We start from the raw sequence: 17046 nt of genomic DNA, 5'->3' as shown, positions 1-17046 counted from the left end.
TGTAACATTACATGTGTCACGTATCCATTTTACATCGCACACTAAAAACATATTCAAAGGAAAAAAAAAACTAAACACTAGGGATAACAGGATACCATCATAAACAACAACAATAATTATATGCTTTTACTATTCGATAGATAAGTTAACAAATGGTGACATATCTACCGCTGTAGGTATTTATTTAGTAATAAGTTAATGTTAGAATAAAAAATTTAAATGGAGTTTAACAAGTATTTGCACGCGAATTATTATGGACGGACGAGTGTATCCCATCTCGTCATTTGAGCGTCAGCGTCTAGTCAGCGCTATGGCAAATGGCGTTGCTGCGCAGTTGTGCCAACGTTGCGTCGAGCAGCAGCCATAGAGTTCACTAGACGCCGACGCTCGGGAGACGCTACGTTAGTCTGTGGTAGCCCTTAATTAAAACAAAAATATTACTTGGCTAATCCGCGAAATAATATAGTTCTTGTCAATCACTGCTAACCTATTATACCTACTTACTAGCGTATTTTTACATGCCATTCATGTTTTCACACTTCTACCGCTAAAATAAATACGCTAATAAATATAACAAACCACCACAAATAGTGCAAAACTCGACATGCGTTTCGCCTCTCTACGACGCATCATGAGAAAATGTTTTTTTTTTTTTATAAATTATTTTGCATTTCATTTAAGTGTAAGTTCACACCCAGTAAATAAAAATTATGGTATGACGTATAACGTATGACACACATAACAAAGGTGTTCGCTTTTTACTCGTTTTGTGCCCCCCAAACCCGCCTAGAAACCCTATTACAATTCCCAGAATGCTTGCAGAAATAAATGATATTTAATTTAATTTAATTTAAAGCGAGATGACATTCACAATGCCCATACCTCTCTTTTGGCCGTAGTTTAAGGACGTTTAAGTTTAAGGATGTTTTTTTTACTTAGTCAATAAGTACTCCATTCTGTATTATTTCGGCGTGTCCCTTGTTATATGTTTTTTGTCTCACATGCAATAACTTATAATACATGGACACTGGCATCAAAGACGACCCCATTATTTTCCCATCCCTCCGTAAGAGGGGGAAATAGATATTCAATTTTTCTCCAAACCGCTTTGAAGAACCCTAGAGAGTTATAAATGTTATAATAAATATAGCGGTCCATTACGAGGGAATGCAGGGAACACTTTAGGTATCAATATTAAGACAGGTACTAGTCTCGCCAATAAATATATAATATTATGCTGTTGTAAGATCGTAGAATTGGTTATTTTATGATCTGGCCAGCACGCCTAGCACGGTCGCATTTTTATCACTTGTCATTATGTTGTTCTAACAAGTATGTAAGTGCGAAAGTGACAGGCATAGTGACAAGTGATAAAAGCCTTTTTATCCGTATTACCGTGCTACAGCCGCAGTTTTACGGAAAATGGTCGTCCATATTTTTTTAGTAACGTCTTAACGTCTTGAAAAAAAAACAATAACTTGAATCATTATGTTTAATGGACCATCAACGTTTGGTTATCAAAGTTCAATTTTAAAATAAGCCTTTTATTTTAATTTGTTAATTCCCAGCCTCCTCCTCCTTATATTTAATGTGTTGTCTTGTAATGTTATAATTTCTTTAAAAAAACAAATCTTTAACTATAACATTTCCCAAACTCATTCAAATAATAATTGGCTGGAAAAAAATCAGAGAAAAAATATCACGCATACTTTATTTTATTATCCTAAAAAATATTTTACCAACGTACCTACATTTACCCATATCAAATTACAGCTCTCTAGCACTTAGTATATCTGGGCTAAGCCGCAGACGGACATAGGTATTTAAGTACATGTACGTTCTGGAGTGCCCGAAAAGGGTTCGGCGTGACGGCGTGATATAAGGGCAGTGTTAATGTTGTGAGTTTCATTGCTAATTCATAATAGCAGGAACTGTTTGACAGGACTTTGGTCATAATCGACCTTAAGTTGCAATGAGTTTAGGTCCTTCTTCGAAGGCAGTTCGTTGAGCACTGAACGTGACTGTGAGTTTAACAAAAAATAATTATCAATAAATTCAATCAAAAGTAACATTACATAGATTAAATAAGGTTAAATTAGCCTCGAAAAAGTGCGGTGTGCTCAACAGATCGAGACAGTATTTAACGCCTGCCCACCGCCTACAGCTTTATAAGGCGCAGGTTTACACACATAAGGAATACTGTCCTTATCTGTGGGTAGGCACACCCTAGTACCAGCTTCTCCCTGCCAAAGCCGCATCCAAAGCTACGCGGGGCTCCTATTTCTAGACAGTCCCTTCGGGCATCTGAGCAACCTGACGAACTCTATACTACATATCTATTGGTGAAATGTGGCGATCTGTCTAATCTTACCAATCCCGTCAACAGCATAGTGTAGCTTTTTTATTGAAGAAATTCTCTTCTATTAAAGTATTTTATTTTTTCAGGCTATAAAAAACTCCTGCAATTCTGAAAATTAATTACTTACCTTATTATTTTGTAATTATCTCGACTAACAAAAGATTAAAAAGCGGCCAAGTGCGAGTCCGACTCGCCCATGAAGGGTTCCGTACCATTTATGACGTATTTAAAAAAAACTACTTACTAGATCTCGTTCAAACCAATTTTCGGTGGAAGTTTGCATGGTAATGTATATCATATTTTTTTTTTTTGATTTTTCATTCTGTTATTTTAGAAGTTACGGGGGGGGGGGGGGACACACATTTTTTAACTTAGGAAGTGTCTCTCGCGCAAACTATTCAGTTTAGAAAAAAATTATATTAGAAACCTAAATATCATTTTTGAATATTTTAGAAGTTACGGGGGGGGGGGGGGGGGGCACACACATTTTACCACTTTGGAAGTGTCTTTCGCGCAAACTATTCAGTTTAGAAAAAAATGATATTAGAAACCTCAATATCATTTTTAAAGACCTATTCATAGATAGCCCACACGTATGAGTTTGATGAAAAAAGATTTTTTGAGTTTCAGTTCTAAGTATGGGAACCCCCAAAATTTATTGTTTTCTTTTTTCTATTTTTGTGTAAAAATCTTAATGCGGTTCATAGAATACATCTACTTACCAAGTTTGAAGAGTATAGCTCTTATAGTTTCGGAAAAAAGTGGCTGTGACATAATCGGACAGACAGGCGGACATGACGAATCTATAAGGGTTCCGTTTTTTGCCATTTGGCTACGGAACCCTAAAAAGGAGCGGTACCTTATCGCGTGTTATTCTACCTTTTCACAATTGGCACGCACTTGCCTCAAGGTTTCTCACTCTATTGTTATCAATAAATAGGAATATAAAACTGATGACTATTTTTATTCTGACTAGCTTGAAAATACTTTCTTTACTCGTATCGTTCAAAATCTGCAGGCAAAAAAATGTTATTCGCTACCTTTGAGGAAATATAATTCTGTAACTACTGCATTTCCACTTATTAAAGTACTCATATAGCCTATCAGCAAAACGTGCTTCTTCACGTTTAATTAAATTTTCTAATATTTCAAAACCTGATGTAAAAGTTTCGAACCCCGTATATGATACGAATGAGTTTCTTCTTCTGAGAACCTATGCATGACACATAATTTGACACTAATACACATCGTTAACGATTTAACGTTATACCAAGTAAAGAAACATGTGGCTCATGGTAAAGGGGCCCAATCAGTAGGCCCCTTAAGAGTTTGAAATCGTAGTTCCTTAGGTAACCGCTATAGGCACTGTACAATTTCTCAATAGAAATCGTTTACGCAGTGGCTAACGATTAGGGAAGTCCAAGGTGAGTTAAAACAGAAGCAGGTTGAAACAACTTTAATTTTGAGCCATTTATAACTATTATCGAGTTGGAAAAACGATATTTAGCGGCGTCCCACCGTCTGCTGGTCTCTCAAAATTGACGTTGTTTCAATTAACATCTGTTTTAACACACCTCTGTTTCTCCTACCCTGTTGTCCGGCTGCTCTAGTCGCAATTTGGTGAAGTGAAATGCCGCGAGGAGACAGGGTAAATCCCAGTAAGGTCTACCTAGTTAAATTTAAAGGATCAAATTTAATAGACATTCACTTTACTAAAATGACTTCTTGTGATTTTTGTGTTTGGGTCTGAACTGATTATAATGAGCCTTGGCAAAGAACCCGGGAAAACCGTAGGAATAATATAGTGTAAATAGGTACATATTCAGTGTTGTTCCTGTTAAGTTTTGGGGTTGCTGTTGAGACAACTATCTTAGTCTAGTTCTACTTGTAGCTCATGAAATACGGCATTGCGTGAACAATTTCCTTTAAAAAAGATTGAGTGAGTTGAAAACCAAATTTGACTTAGAACCTAAACCTAATTACTAAGCTCAGATGTCGCCAACACAAATAACCCCCCCAACTTGTATCAAAAATCTGGGTGGCTCCATTTCTTCAATAGGTACATCGTACATCATATACAGGAACACAAACATTAGTTCTGCCGAAGGAAATCTTTTAAAATTCAGAAACGCCGTGTTTAACTATTTTATGAAATGTGCAAGTAGAACTAGTCTTAAATTGCTATTCTTAAAGCAAATATTTCAAAAGTAAAGATAAAATAAAATAAATATAAATCCGAGCGAACCCCGCATATATAATTCCAGAGAAACACGTGCACCAACGCGAATATTTGCACAAACATTATTTAAGCACCAACAAACTGGCCTACTCCGTTGTGCCCGTAGGTCATCTTTACGAATTAATATGTAAGTCAATGGCTTATGGATAAAACCTAAAAATATTACCGTATCAAAAATGTATACCTAAATGTCCACGATGGAACTGCCGCTATACACCGTATTTTTGATCAATAGTTACATGTATTGCCGTATTTTATGATTACAATGAAAAGCTCGCACCACACATACTCCAACCTATTTTCCATTATTCAACCACCGAATGGCATCTGTCACTAAAGCAAACAATCCTGGAGCGAAGACAAGGGTTCCTTTAAAATTAATGTTTATTCGGTTTATCGTTCTCAGGGGGCGCAAACTAGTGTTGGTTAGATCCTGAGTCTTATGGGTTTAAAATTTAAAAAGCTCGACTTACAGGATTGCATGCTAACACGACTGCGCTTTAAATATTTTAAACTCAGGGTTCAAGTCCTTTTAAGTTTATTTCAATTGTTAAATTTTACATATAATATTTATCCAGACTTCAACAGAATCAGAATCTAAAACATCATGGATTGTCTATGCAAAAACATGTGTCTAAAAAATTGTAGCAATTCCTAGCTGAGCAACTTTTGAAATCTCAAATTTTTGAAGCTATGTGTCTGTCGCGCTGCGGTGGAAGGGAGTGCGTGTGTGCGATAAGGACAACTGCAGCTCAGACAAAAATGTCGCTGCAAAAAACTCAAAAATCGAGCTTTCGCTCTCGACTGTTTCCTCCTCCCAAACGCAACCAATCATTATGAAATTTTGGAAACTGCAGGAGGAAGAAATAATCTATGCTGTTATGTTTTAATTTTTTGGATATTTGTTGTCACATTTGTATACTACGCCTTTTTTTGCAGCCAATTCAATTGAGCCCTTTTTGCGATTTTCGAGGCGCTGTAAGTTTCTTCAAAATAAAATAATCCATAAAAGCAAAACAAAGCGGCACAGATATTAATGATATTGAGTTATTTGAAAAAATCATTGCTCTAGGTTAAAACTCCAGGGAGGAGACAGTCGAGAGCGTTTATATGGAAAAATCGCAACTTTAAATTCCTCTTAAGACATTGATTTGTTTTCACTAAAACCTCACTAATGATCAGCATCCACATCGCAATTTACTTTTGGGGACCAACACCTTGCAACACTGTGCAATACGGTAACACAGTGTTGCTTCACAAAAAATAATTGCAGTGTGGATGCAACTCGAAAACTCTTCTAAAAAGGGTCAAAAAACTTCAAAAATATTCGAATCTTTGCCAACACTACACTTATAATTACATGAATGTTCCGGATAACTCGAGACACGTTTTCAATTTACGAGGCCTTCCCCAATTCAATGATGCATGTAAACAATTTGTGACTGTTCATATAAGATTGAGAACGTGGGTAGAGGTATATTAGTGTATATAAAGGAAAATAAATATTTTGTCAAGGGATAAGTAATATGGGAAAAATTGTTATTCAAAGCAATAAAGTTGATGATCAGGACTTTTGTCCCCACAAACAAACAATGAGAATCGTTGATCGACGAATAGGTGGCGTTTAGCTTGGGTTACGGCCTCGTATTCCACCGGAGTGTCGCTTACGAACGCTACTCATTTAACCGTTTAACCGCCGTAGAACTGATAATTAAGACATACAACTCATTTCGCCGCAGTCCTATAATTAAGACAAAGCGCAGTGTAATGTCAGTTCGTACCGGTGGCGACACATGCACGCTCGATGAAAAATTCTAAGCGGTTAAAAGGTTAATATTTAGCCATGAAAATGATTTGGGACCGATTTTTGGTTTAATGACCGATATTAGCACTTCCAACTGTGCCATCAGTTATATCGGAGCGGCTATGGTAATCAAATAAATAAATATTATAGGACATTCTTACACAGATTGACAAAGACAACGATATATATAATATAGAAATACTTAAATACATAGAAAACACTCAAGACACAAGATCACACAAATAAATGCCCTTACCGGGATTCGAACCCTGCACCATCGGCTTCATAGGCAGGGTCACTACCACTACCCACTAGGCTTGACCGGTCGTCATACTCATCAAGGTACTTGCAAATATCTGAACACGCCTCTATTGTCAAGGGGTTAAAGTGCGTGCTCAGATATTTTAGAGCACCTTGGCTGCTCCAATTTATCTGATGTCGACTATATACATATGTACAGAATATTGTTTAATGTTGAAGTGAGCGCGGAAAGACATCGTTACGAATTAAACTAGGCATTCAATATACTACACAGGATTAAACTCAATTTGCCCTCCGTTTTGGTCATAGGTCGTAGGCGCTAGTTTTTATAAAAGCGCCCACGACCTATGACTTAAGAGGATAGTCGTCTCTATTTTACTCCCTGCATGTTAGGAGCAAAAAACTAATATAAAAATTTTTTTTTATTGAAAAATAAAAAATCTGAAAAGACAGTGCGGTGCTTAATTATACATCAAAGCATTATTTGACGTTCATAAGCGCATTGTAATATGCCTAGACTTGAATAATAAACTAGCTTTATCTTTAGAAGCGGTTGTTCCCTTTCTTCTTAATTCTTAGGATTAGGTAGCGAGTTAAGACGCAATCGAGAATCCGCTAAAACGAGTATTTTCAAGATATCAAGACTATCAAGTAACGACTCGGATATCGCATAAAATTGTAAACTTCCTCCTTGAGTCGCTTGTAAAACGACGAAAATAGAGGCAATATACCCTCGAGGAGATCGAGTTACGATTCAATCATCTGACAGCACTCCGTATTATCTAGTTACCAAGTAATTTTGGCTCGAGTTCAGGCCAATCGGGAGGCCTTGGGAGCCAATAGCCGATGAGCAAGTAAGAGCGATATCTGATTTTTCATCAGAAGACCTACCGCGAACACCGAACTTCGCGAATGCATCTTTCTCTTTTACTCCAATTAAGGCGTTATAATTACAGTGATAGAGAAAGATGTCCAAGATTTGCGAACTTCGGTGTTCGCTGTAAACCCTCAGAGATGACCATTTCTGAACACACGCCTTCTATCCAAATGATCTTCATAAAAGCCCCCATTTAGTGGTTACCTGCTATAATGACCAGATCATCGGTCCACCTTAGGGTTGGTTGCGTCCTCTAAATCGGGTTCAATCGTGAACATTTCCGCCCTGGCTGCTATTTTTTTCTACGAATTGTACCCCGCCATTTTAGTGTGGCAATTATCTGTGCGATATCGACGATTTTGTTCTCTTGCATTTATTGCTCTCTGGCTTATCTTGGGGCACGGTAGTGCCCCCGCCAAGATGAGCAAAGCGAAGCGCAAATGCACTACCTAACTTTTCTCGAAGCGCTTCGTCGTTTTTTTAACCTTTATAACGTGGGTTTGGATTATATCAGATAAACAAAATTCTGGGGATAGTCAAAATTCTGTCAATAGTGGACTTATTTGATGTTTTTGATGGGATCAAATTATCTGTTAATTTAACTTCATATACTTATGGATATATAAATAGGCATTACGCATTAATGGTTACGAATTTCCGGGCCCATCAAGGTAATATACCTTGTCACACAGTCACGAAATGATTTCTGAATCAGATCGCTGCAGCATCACGATACCATTGTGTCACAGACAATGCCCATTCATTGAGATAACGGACATGTCACCGAGTTCGTCATTGCAATGCTTTGATTATATTTTTGTTGTCGATCATGACCAAATTTGCGTCGGATACTATAACAAAGGTCAGACGATCGGAACATTGAGATACAAAGTAACAACACTTCCAACGAAGGAGATCCTAAAAATTCAAATTTCAGATAGCGATATATGGTTACAGTATCAATGATAGAGCTAATTTGCACGGTTGAATTAGGTTAACTCTAATTTAATAAATAAGTAAATAAATACTATAGGACATTATTACACAAATTGACTAAATCCCATAGTAAGCTCAATAAGGCTTGTGTTGAGGGTACTTAGACAATGATATAATATAATATATAAATATTTATAAATACTTATTAAATACATAGAAAACACCCCTGAACCAGGAACAAATATCCGTGCTTATCACACGAATAAATGCCCTTACCAGGATTTGAAACCGGCTTCATAGGCAGGGTCACTACCCACTAGTTCACCACGAGTTCTATAAATAGGTAACTTAGTACCTATTTATAAAACTCGTGCTATCTAAAATGCTTATTATTTATTCAATTTAAATACCAACACTCAATTAGAATTAAACACTCTCTGTGATATCCGAAGACTGAACCCGAAAATTATTTTCACAAAAGGTGAAAGAAAAAATAATTCCATCATGTTTTTCGTCTCACCTGCTTTGCCTTCATGTCATAACCTCGAAAGTCTAAAATAACTTTACTGATCAAAAACTCTGACGCTTACCTACTGAACTATAAGTTTATTCATTCCATTCTCGAAATTTCTTTGTAAATCACGCCTATATAAATTAGGCGGAGGTTATATTATGCTGGAACCTTCCGAAATTCAAATTCTATCCCCGATCATTGTCAGATATATGGCACCAATCGGGATCTTACTTTAGTTGAGATTGTGTTTCGAACGTATGTTACGAGATTATAAGTTACTTATTCATAATATTATGCTATTGTTAGGGTTGTTGTTGCCCTAACTCTAAGGCTTGTACATTGGCACGAGCCAATATTAAATGGAATTTATTGGAAGTTACGTAATCATTTATTATTTACCAAACCCTTTTCGGTGAAGAAATACATGGTAAGGAAACCGGACTAATCCGAATAAGGTCTAGTTTCTCCTCTGGATCGAAAAGCCAAAATAAATAGCAGTCGCTTTCTTAAAAACTAGCACAAATTCTTATAACACTAAAATGAGAGTTTATCTTACTTTAGAAACCAGAGTTACTTAACTGTTAAAATAAGTGCTTTATTTTCTAGTCTGCATTTTTAAAATAGAAATAACGTGCGTGGAAATGAATAAAACAATAATCTAAAAGGTTTTTAGAAGTATGTAGAATTTTAGACAGATGGAAACCTTTATTGCACACCTTTGTGTGTAATAAAGAGTAGAAACTGTTCTGTTCTGTCCTTTTAATTGAATAGAGCCAAGTTTTTTGTTATAAGTAACATCACTGAAAATGGGCGAAACGCGCACAAATTCAGTACAGGCATTATCGTTCCCATTTTAGATTAAAAGGACCTCATTACGTTTGTACGTGCGTCGGTTAGCGATCGAACCATTAGGTCCCAATGCACTAGTGCGAGAATAATTAGTTTAATTACCAAGTGCAGCAATAACATGGCGGACAAACGTGGCGCGGCATAATGGTTAATGTGTTGTCTGAAATGTTGGAACAATCAGCCGACAAAGATTTAAATAAATTAGGAAGAACAATAATTGTTCAAAATAGTTTAAATTGATATCTAAAGTAGGTAGTAAATGAAAATTGCTACGGCAATAGTTTGAATCTCGGGAAAGGGCATGAAGTTTTTATCAGGAGAATTACCCCGTAAAGGGATGAAAAAAGGTGTGAAATTCACTATTGGCTACGTGCGAAGTGCATGGTGGGGGTATAGTAAAGGGATCGCAGCGTACATAGTGGTGAAAATTGGCATTAATGAAGGTTAGCGCCTTTAACATTTCATACAACTTATATGCTCGGAATGAAATTTTTAATTTACGATAACTCCTGAGATATCCATATAAATTTTATGGTGTAAAGGACATTGTTATCTACTCGTATATGAAACATTTAAAATAACTAACGTATTTAATTTGATAATGATTAATACTGTATCCGTGTATTTTAGCCATATTTATAGCTTTGTAAATACCACATATCATGTGATTTTTTTGTTAAAGTTAAGAATGGGTATAGTAAGTTATCCTTAAAAGATAGACATGAACCATCGCGGACTTTTTTGTAGACCAATGAAAGAGAGACAACCCCACATAGGATTAAAGCTCCTAGATAGCGTGACTTTTTCATCATCATCATAATACGAAGTGCGTTTTTGACGGAACAATTATCCCTTTTTCTTCTACAGTTAAGAACTTGGGTATCATCATTGATCAAACATTGTCCTGGTCAGCTCATGTTTCTGACATTAGCAATAAACTTTTTGCGTCTCTCCACTCACTAAGGCGTCTTCAAAATTTCCTTCCTCTTCAAACCAAAATAACTCTCGCATGTTCACTTTTACTCCCGTTGTTAGATTACGCTGATACTGCTTTCTTGGACCTTAGTGAGGAGTTACTGGACAAACTCGAGCGATTGCAAAATATTTGTATTCGATACATTTTCGGTCTACGTAAGTTTGATCATGTATCCCAGTTTCGATCTCAGCTTGGCTGGCTTCCGATTCGTCGTCGACGAGATGTGCATGTCCTATCATTGCTTTTCAATGTTCTATTTAATCCTGCTTCGCCACCTTACCTTTCCGAAAGGTTTAGTTATTTAGCTGCTGGTAGTGGTCATCGCCTTCGATCAAGCACCAATCTTTTACTAACGATTCCTTCCAATACGACGCGCACATACAAGAAATCCTTTACTGTCCATGCCGTCAAGTTATGGAACGAGATTCCGGTGTCCGTGAGGCAATCCCAATCTGTAGCATCACTCAAGGAGAAGCTTAAAAAATTGTGGCTTTCCGATACTTTGGTTACGACTTCCTAGTTCCATTGAGTACCTACTTCTACTTTTTTAATTTCCTTTACTTTTCTGGTTCGAATTCATATTTATTTATATTATATATTGAATATTTATTTATTTTTATTTATATATATATGTATGCATTATTTTATGGTTATTTTTCTATCTATGTATATTTGTATCAATGTGTATTCAAAACGTGCATTTCATTAATTTCAGTGATTGTACATTTTTGTTTGTGTTTGTCATTCATTCACCGTTAGGTACTTCTGGTTTACTCATTTCCTCAAAGGTTAACTGGAAGAGATCCCATACAGGGATAAGTTCGCCTTTGTTGTATTTAATTTACTCTGTAACTGTGTTTTTCGTGTTTTTATTTCTATGTACAATAAAGTATATACATACATACATAATACAACCAACCAATCAACATCGTTATAATTCAACCAATTTATACAAAACCTTAACAAGTTAATACACCTAAACTTTCTTCACAAATCATTCTATCGATAGGTGAAGATTGTATAAAATCCGTTCAGTAGTTTTTGAGTTTTGAAGTAATTTTATAAGATGTAGTGAGTTGAAGTTTTACCCTAAATTTGCGGATGCTAGGTCACGTGACAGTCGTGCACGTAGCGAATAGAAGTGGAGAGATTTATTATGGATATTGAAGTATTAATTTTATGCAGACGCAGTCACGGGCAGCTAGTACATAATAATATAATTAATGGTATCAATCGGATTGAAAATCGGACTTTAAAATAAACACCTTGTATTATAAATGCGAGAGTGTGTCTGTATGTCTGCCTGTTACCTCTTCCCGCTTAAACCGAACTTTATATGAAATTTGGTATAATATAGTTGGAATTCCGGGGCACGGCATGGGTTTTTTTTTTTTTTTTTTTTTTTTTTTTTTTTTTTTTTTTTTTTTTTTTTTTTTTTTTATGTAATAGGCTGCAAACGAGCAGACGAGCCGCCTGATGGGAAGCAGTCATCGCCGCCCATGGACATAAGCAACATCGGAGGAGCCACTTATGCGTTGCCAACCTTTGAGAACCCTAAAAACCTGCTTCTTGAAGAACCCCATGTCATAGCGCAAGGGAAACACCTCAGAAGGTAGCTCATTCCACAACTTGCACGTTCTGGGAAAAAACGAGCGAGATGCCCGCTTGTTCTTGGTTTGCCAAGTGTCGAGAAAGTGAGGATGAACTTTGTTTCTTTGGCGGGAGGTGGGTTTGTTTCTATCCCGGAAATCTTCCCTTAAGGGGGTGAAAAGGGGGGTGGAAGTTTGTATGGGTAATCAATAACTGCTGAAGCGATTTAATTGAAATTTGGTATAGAGATAAATTGGCCCGAGGACATTTAATCGTTTTTTTTTTTATGAATCATCTTTGTCATCACCCCATGCAGACGATGTTGCGGGGAAAATATAGTATAATGTAATATTTTCGTTTAATACCCACAAGACAAGCTTGACTCAGCTTACTTCGGGACTAATTGTTATTACAACACAATTTAGGTGAAGTCTGAGATTATCATTTATATCCAGTACGTACGTAATAGGTATGTAATTATGTATGTTATGTAAAAGCTAATAGATGATTTAACATTGAGATACCCTTCATTGTACCTTCATCCATTTCAGTCGGGGTAGAAGTTTGGGAATTATTACGCAAACATTGCTTTGACGATATTTTACGTCGAAGCATCGATATTGGAAATATTACTTTCACAGAGAGATACTATTTACACATGATATCATTTCATAGTTTCAAGGACGGCTATGTATGTCTAAATAGTGGCTCTGTGAGCTGTGTTGTAGACCTCGCGAGCATAACTTAAAATTAAATAAATGTATGACAACGCCTTATTGAAAAAAATCTAAAAACTGAACCGACAAAAAATACTGTCATTGAACGTGCTCACAAAATTTCCTGAGATAAAGATTAGAATTGCGACCTGTACAGGAGAACATACGGACACACCAAAGCATTTTTGCCCAAGTTGATAAGGAGACCTTCGCTAACGCTCGGTCGAATATCATCTCTATCACTCTTGAATTACTCGGGCCGAGCAGTAAATAGACCATTATTAGGGTTCCATAGTCAACTAGGAACCCTTACGGTTTCGCCTCGTCCATGTCTGTCCGTCCGTGGCTTTGCTCCGTGATCGTTCATGTTAAAAATTTGGCAAGGATATATAAATTAATCATGCCGAATAAGTAACATGATAAAAAGTAATATGATAAAAATCTTTTTTTACATACTACGGAACCCTACACTGAGCATGAGCATGGCCCGACATGCACTTGTTCTTTTTTTTTTATTAAATGAACATCAATGTTCATTGTCGCTTCTTTCAAGGCAGCCAATTGTGCCGGACGGTTAACTACGGAACCCTTCACTGAGTATGAGCATGGCCCGACATGCACTTGTTCTTTTTTTTCATTAAATGAACATCAATGTTCATTGTCGCTTCTTTCAAGGCAGTCAATTGTGCCGAACGGGTAACTACGGAACCCTTCACTGAGTATGAGCATGGCCCGACATGCACTTGTTCTTTTTTTTTTATTAAATGAACATCAATGTTCATTGTCGCTTCTTTCAAGGCAGCCAATTGTGCCGGACGGGTAACTACGGAACCCTTCACTGAGTATGAGCATGGCCCGACATGCACTTGTTCTTTTTTTTCATTAAATGAACATCAATGTTCATTGTCGCTTCTTTCAAGGCAGCCAATTGTGCCGGACGGGTAACTACGGAACCCTTCACTGAGTATGAGCATGGCCCGACATGCACTTGTTCTTTTTTTTCATTAAATGAACATCAATGTTCATTGTCGCTTCTTTCAAGGCAGTCAATTGTGCCGAACGGGTAACTACGGAACCCTACACTAAGCGTGAGCATGGCCTTTTTTTAGGGTTCCGTAGTCAACTGGGAACCCTTATAGTTTCGCCATGTCCGTCTATCTGTCTGTTCGAGGCTTTGCTCCGTGGTCGTTAGTGCTAGAAAGATGAAATTTGGCATGGATATATAAATCAGTAAAGCCGACAAAGTCGTACAATAAAATATAAAAATGTAATTACCCTACACGTAAAGTGGGGGTGAAATTTTTTTTCGCTTCAACCCTACAGTGTGGGATATCGTTGGAAAGGTCTTTCAAAACGAATAGGAGTCTTTAACAATTTTTTTTTTGATAAAGTGAATATATTCGAAGGAAAATCGCTCCGAAAGAAAAAAAAATAGTGTCCCCCCCCCCCTCTAACTTTTGAACCATAGGTCTAAAAAATATGAGCTTAAAAAAGACATTAAATGCAAACTATAGCGGACATGATCAGTTTAGCTGTTTTTGAGTTATCGCAAAAAGTTTCCCCTGTAGTAAGACGTACATCCACAGTTAAACGTTATTACGACATTAAATGGGTTGTTCAAGTTATTTGGCATTATTCATGTAAATAAGCTAAAATTTGAGATAAAAATTTGCTTATTGTACTCATTCCATTTTTATTTAATTTGTCTAAGAGAGAGTACAAATTAAAAAGTAAGAGGCAATCCCTATAATTTTATATTGACATTCGTTTATTGCACTCATGTACGATGCATTATGTCTAGGACTTATTGTCATACTTTACTTTTTCATGCTAACCAAATCATTTTAAAATTACTGCAGTTTGCTAAATTATGTGTTTTATTCATCTATATAGCAATCTAAATGTTTTTCGCTATGGGATATTTATCTTTAGACATGCAAAGTCTCCGATTGCAAGCAAGTCTGTTACTTTAATTAGGTACTGATTATGCAAATTTGGCTATTTGTTTAACTCGGGTGAAAGGTACCGTTTCATCCCTTGGTTAACTTTACGCTCCAGTTTAGCTTATTGTGACGGAAGAGTAACTACGGAACCCTACACTGAGCATGGCCCAACATGCTCTTAGCCGATTTTATTTTTCTCTAAATGAACATCAATGTTCTTTGTCGCTAAGTCACACTAACCCGCTGCCACAAAGCCGCTCTCATACAATCGAAGTTAAGTTCTCATTTTAAAACATGTTACATGAAACTTGGCATAAACATTTACGTAACACATCTATGTCTTACTTCCGATTCTATACTTACGGGAGCCCTTTGCCCAGCAGTGGGACAATATGGGCTCATAATAAATAAATAAATAATCTATGTTGTAAAGTCTGGAATGACCTACCTCCCCCCTTGCGAGAACCTTTAACGTTCTTAAAATATAAGCGTTTAGTCCGTACACATCTATTAAATATACAAAATAAGTTGTAGCTCCAAATATTATATTTATATATATATATTTATTATTTTTTTGGTTTTGATAAATTATTTTCATTTTATTATTTTTATATTTATTGAATGTAATCTTCTTTTTTTCTTTTATCTGTATGTAAAGACAAAACATAATACACACATTACAAAGTACATTCTTACCTACACTATTTCTACATACCAGCCCCACATACTCATACACGTACATTAATAAACCATAGTACAGGAACACACAAATACACAAAGATGTCAATATAAAGCTGTACCTAAGAAAGGTACATTATGCTAGTAGTGACCGACCCCAATCTCTCCCGGGACCAGTCTGAAAATCAGCGCAGAGCCCTCTGGCACTGCACATGCTGAGATTGGCACCCTTTGCCACATTATAGATTTAAGTTGTAATTATTATGTTAATTTAAGTTAATTAGTTTAAGTTATTTTGTATTTTTTAGCTATTTTCACAGAAATTGTAAATTTTGTTGTGTGGCAATAAAGATTTATTTATTTATTTATTTATTTATGTCTGGCAAGGCTCGGAAACCGGTTAAATTATCATAGCGTTATCATGTCCTTGGCGCAAACCCTTTTAATTCGGTTTCGCTCGACAAACCGTTATTTTAAAAAACAGTTTTTATGAGAACAGTTCTTGTCAAATTAACCGGTTTAGAGCAATAAAAACCGGTTTCTTTCTATGTCGGTGTCAAAGCCCAGAACCGATTTATGAAATACCGGTTTATTTCATAACGTTTATTTCGTTCGGAGCCTTGATGTCCGAGGGCCTACCGCGAAAACAGAAATTCACAAATTGCAGGGATCTTTCTCTTTTACTCCCACTAAGATGTAATTAGAGTGATGGAGAAAAATGCTCCTATAGATTTAACCAGAACATTTTCAGATCCTAATAAATTAAAAATGCCCTGTCTGTCCCAGCCTACTTTCTTCCTAACTAGGTTGACCTTTACGGATAGTCTTTGTTTTTCTTAGTCCGGTAACTAGGTTCCCTGATTGTGATTAGGCTGATTTCAGCTCATTAAGACGTCGGTACACTCGTTAGTAAATCCTAGATCTAGAGGCTTATTCAAACATTCTTAATATAAATTACTTACTTAAGTCATTTATTTACCTAGACATAAAAACTGTTTCAATAACAAAATTTATAAACTGAATAACTTAATTAAAATAAGTTTTTGGCAAAAATTCCATTTATGTTACAAGCTTTTATCGCTGACTGTACTTTGTTTTAGACAGGCGAATAATACTCATCGAGCTAATTCTAAAAACCCCAAGCAGAATTAGGTTGCGTTGTTTCATCACAGAGTTCCTATGGCCACCTCCTGTCTCCATCATCAGATCAGCGCAATGGTACCATAATATTGCATTGTCACCCGACTTACATATGCATGCAAAATTTCAGCTCAATCGGAAACCGAGAAATGGATCAAATTTGA

Source organism: Cydia pomonella, chromosome 17 (assembly GCF_033807575.1).
Source record: "Cydia pomonella isolate Wapato2018A chromosome 17, ilCydPomo1, whole genome shotgun sequence".
NCBI classification, from domain to species: Eukaryota; Metazoa; Arthropoda; class Insecta; order Lepidoptera; family Tortricidae; genus Cydia; species Cydia pomonella.
Note: the sequence above shows the minus strand (reverse complement) of the source record.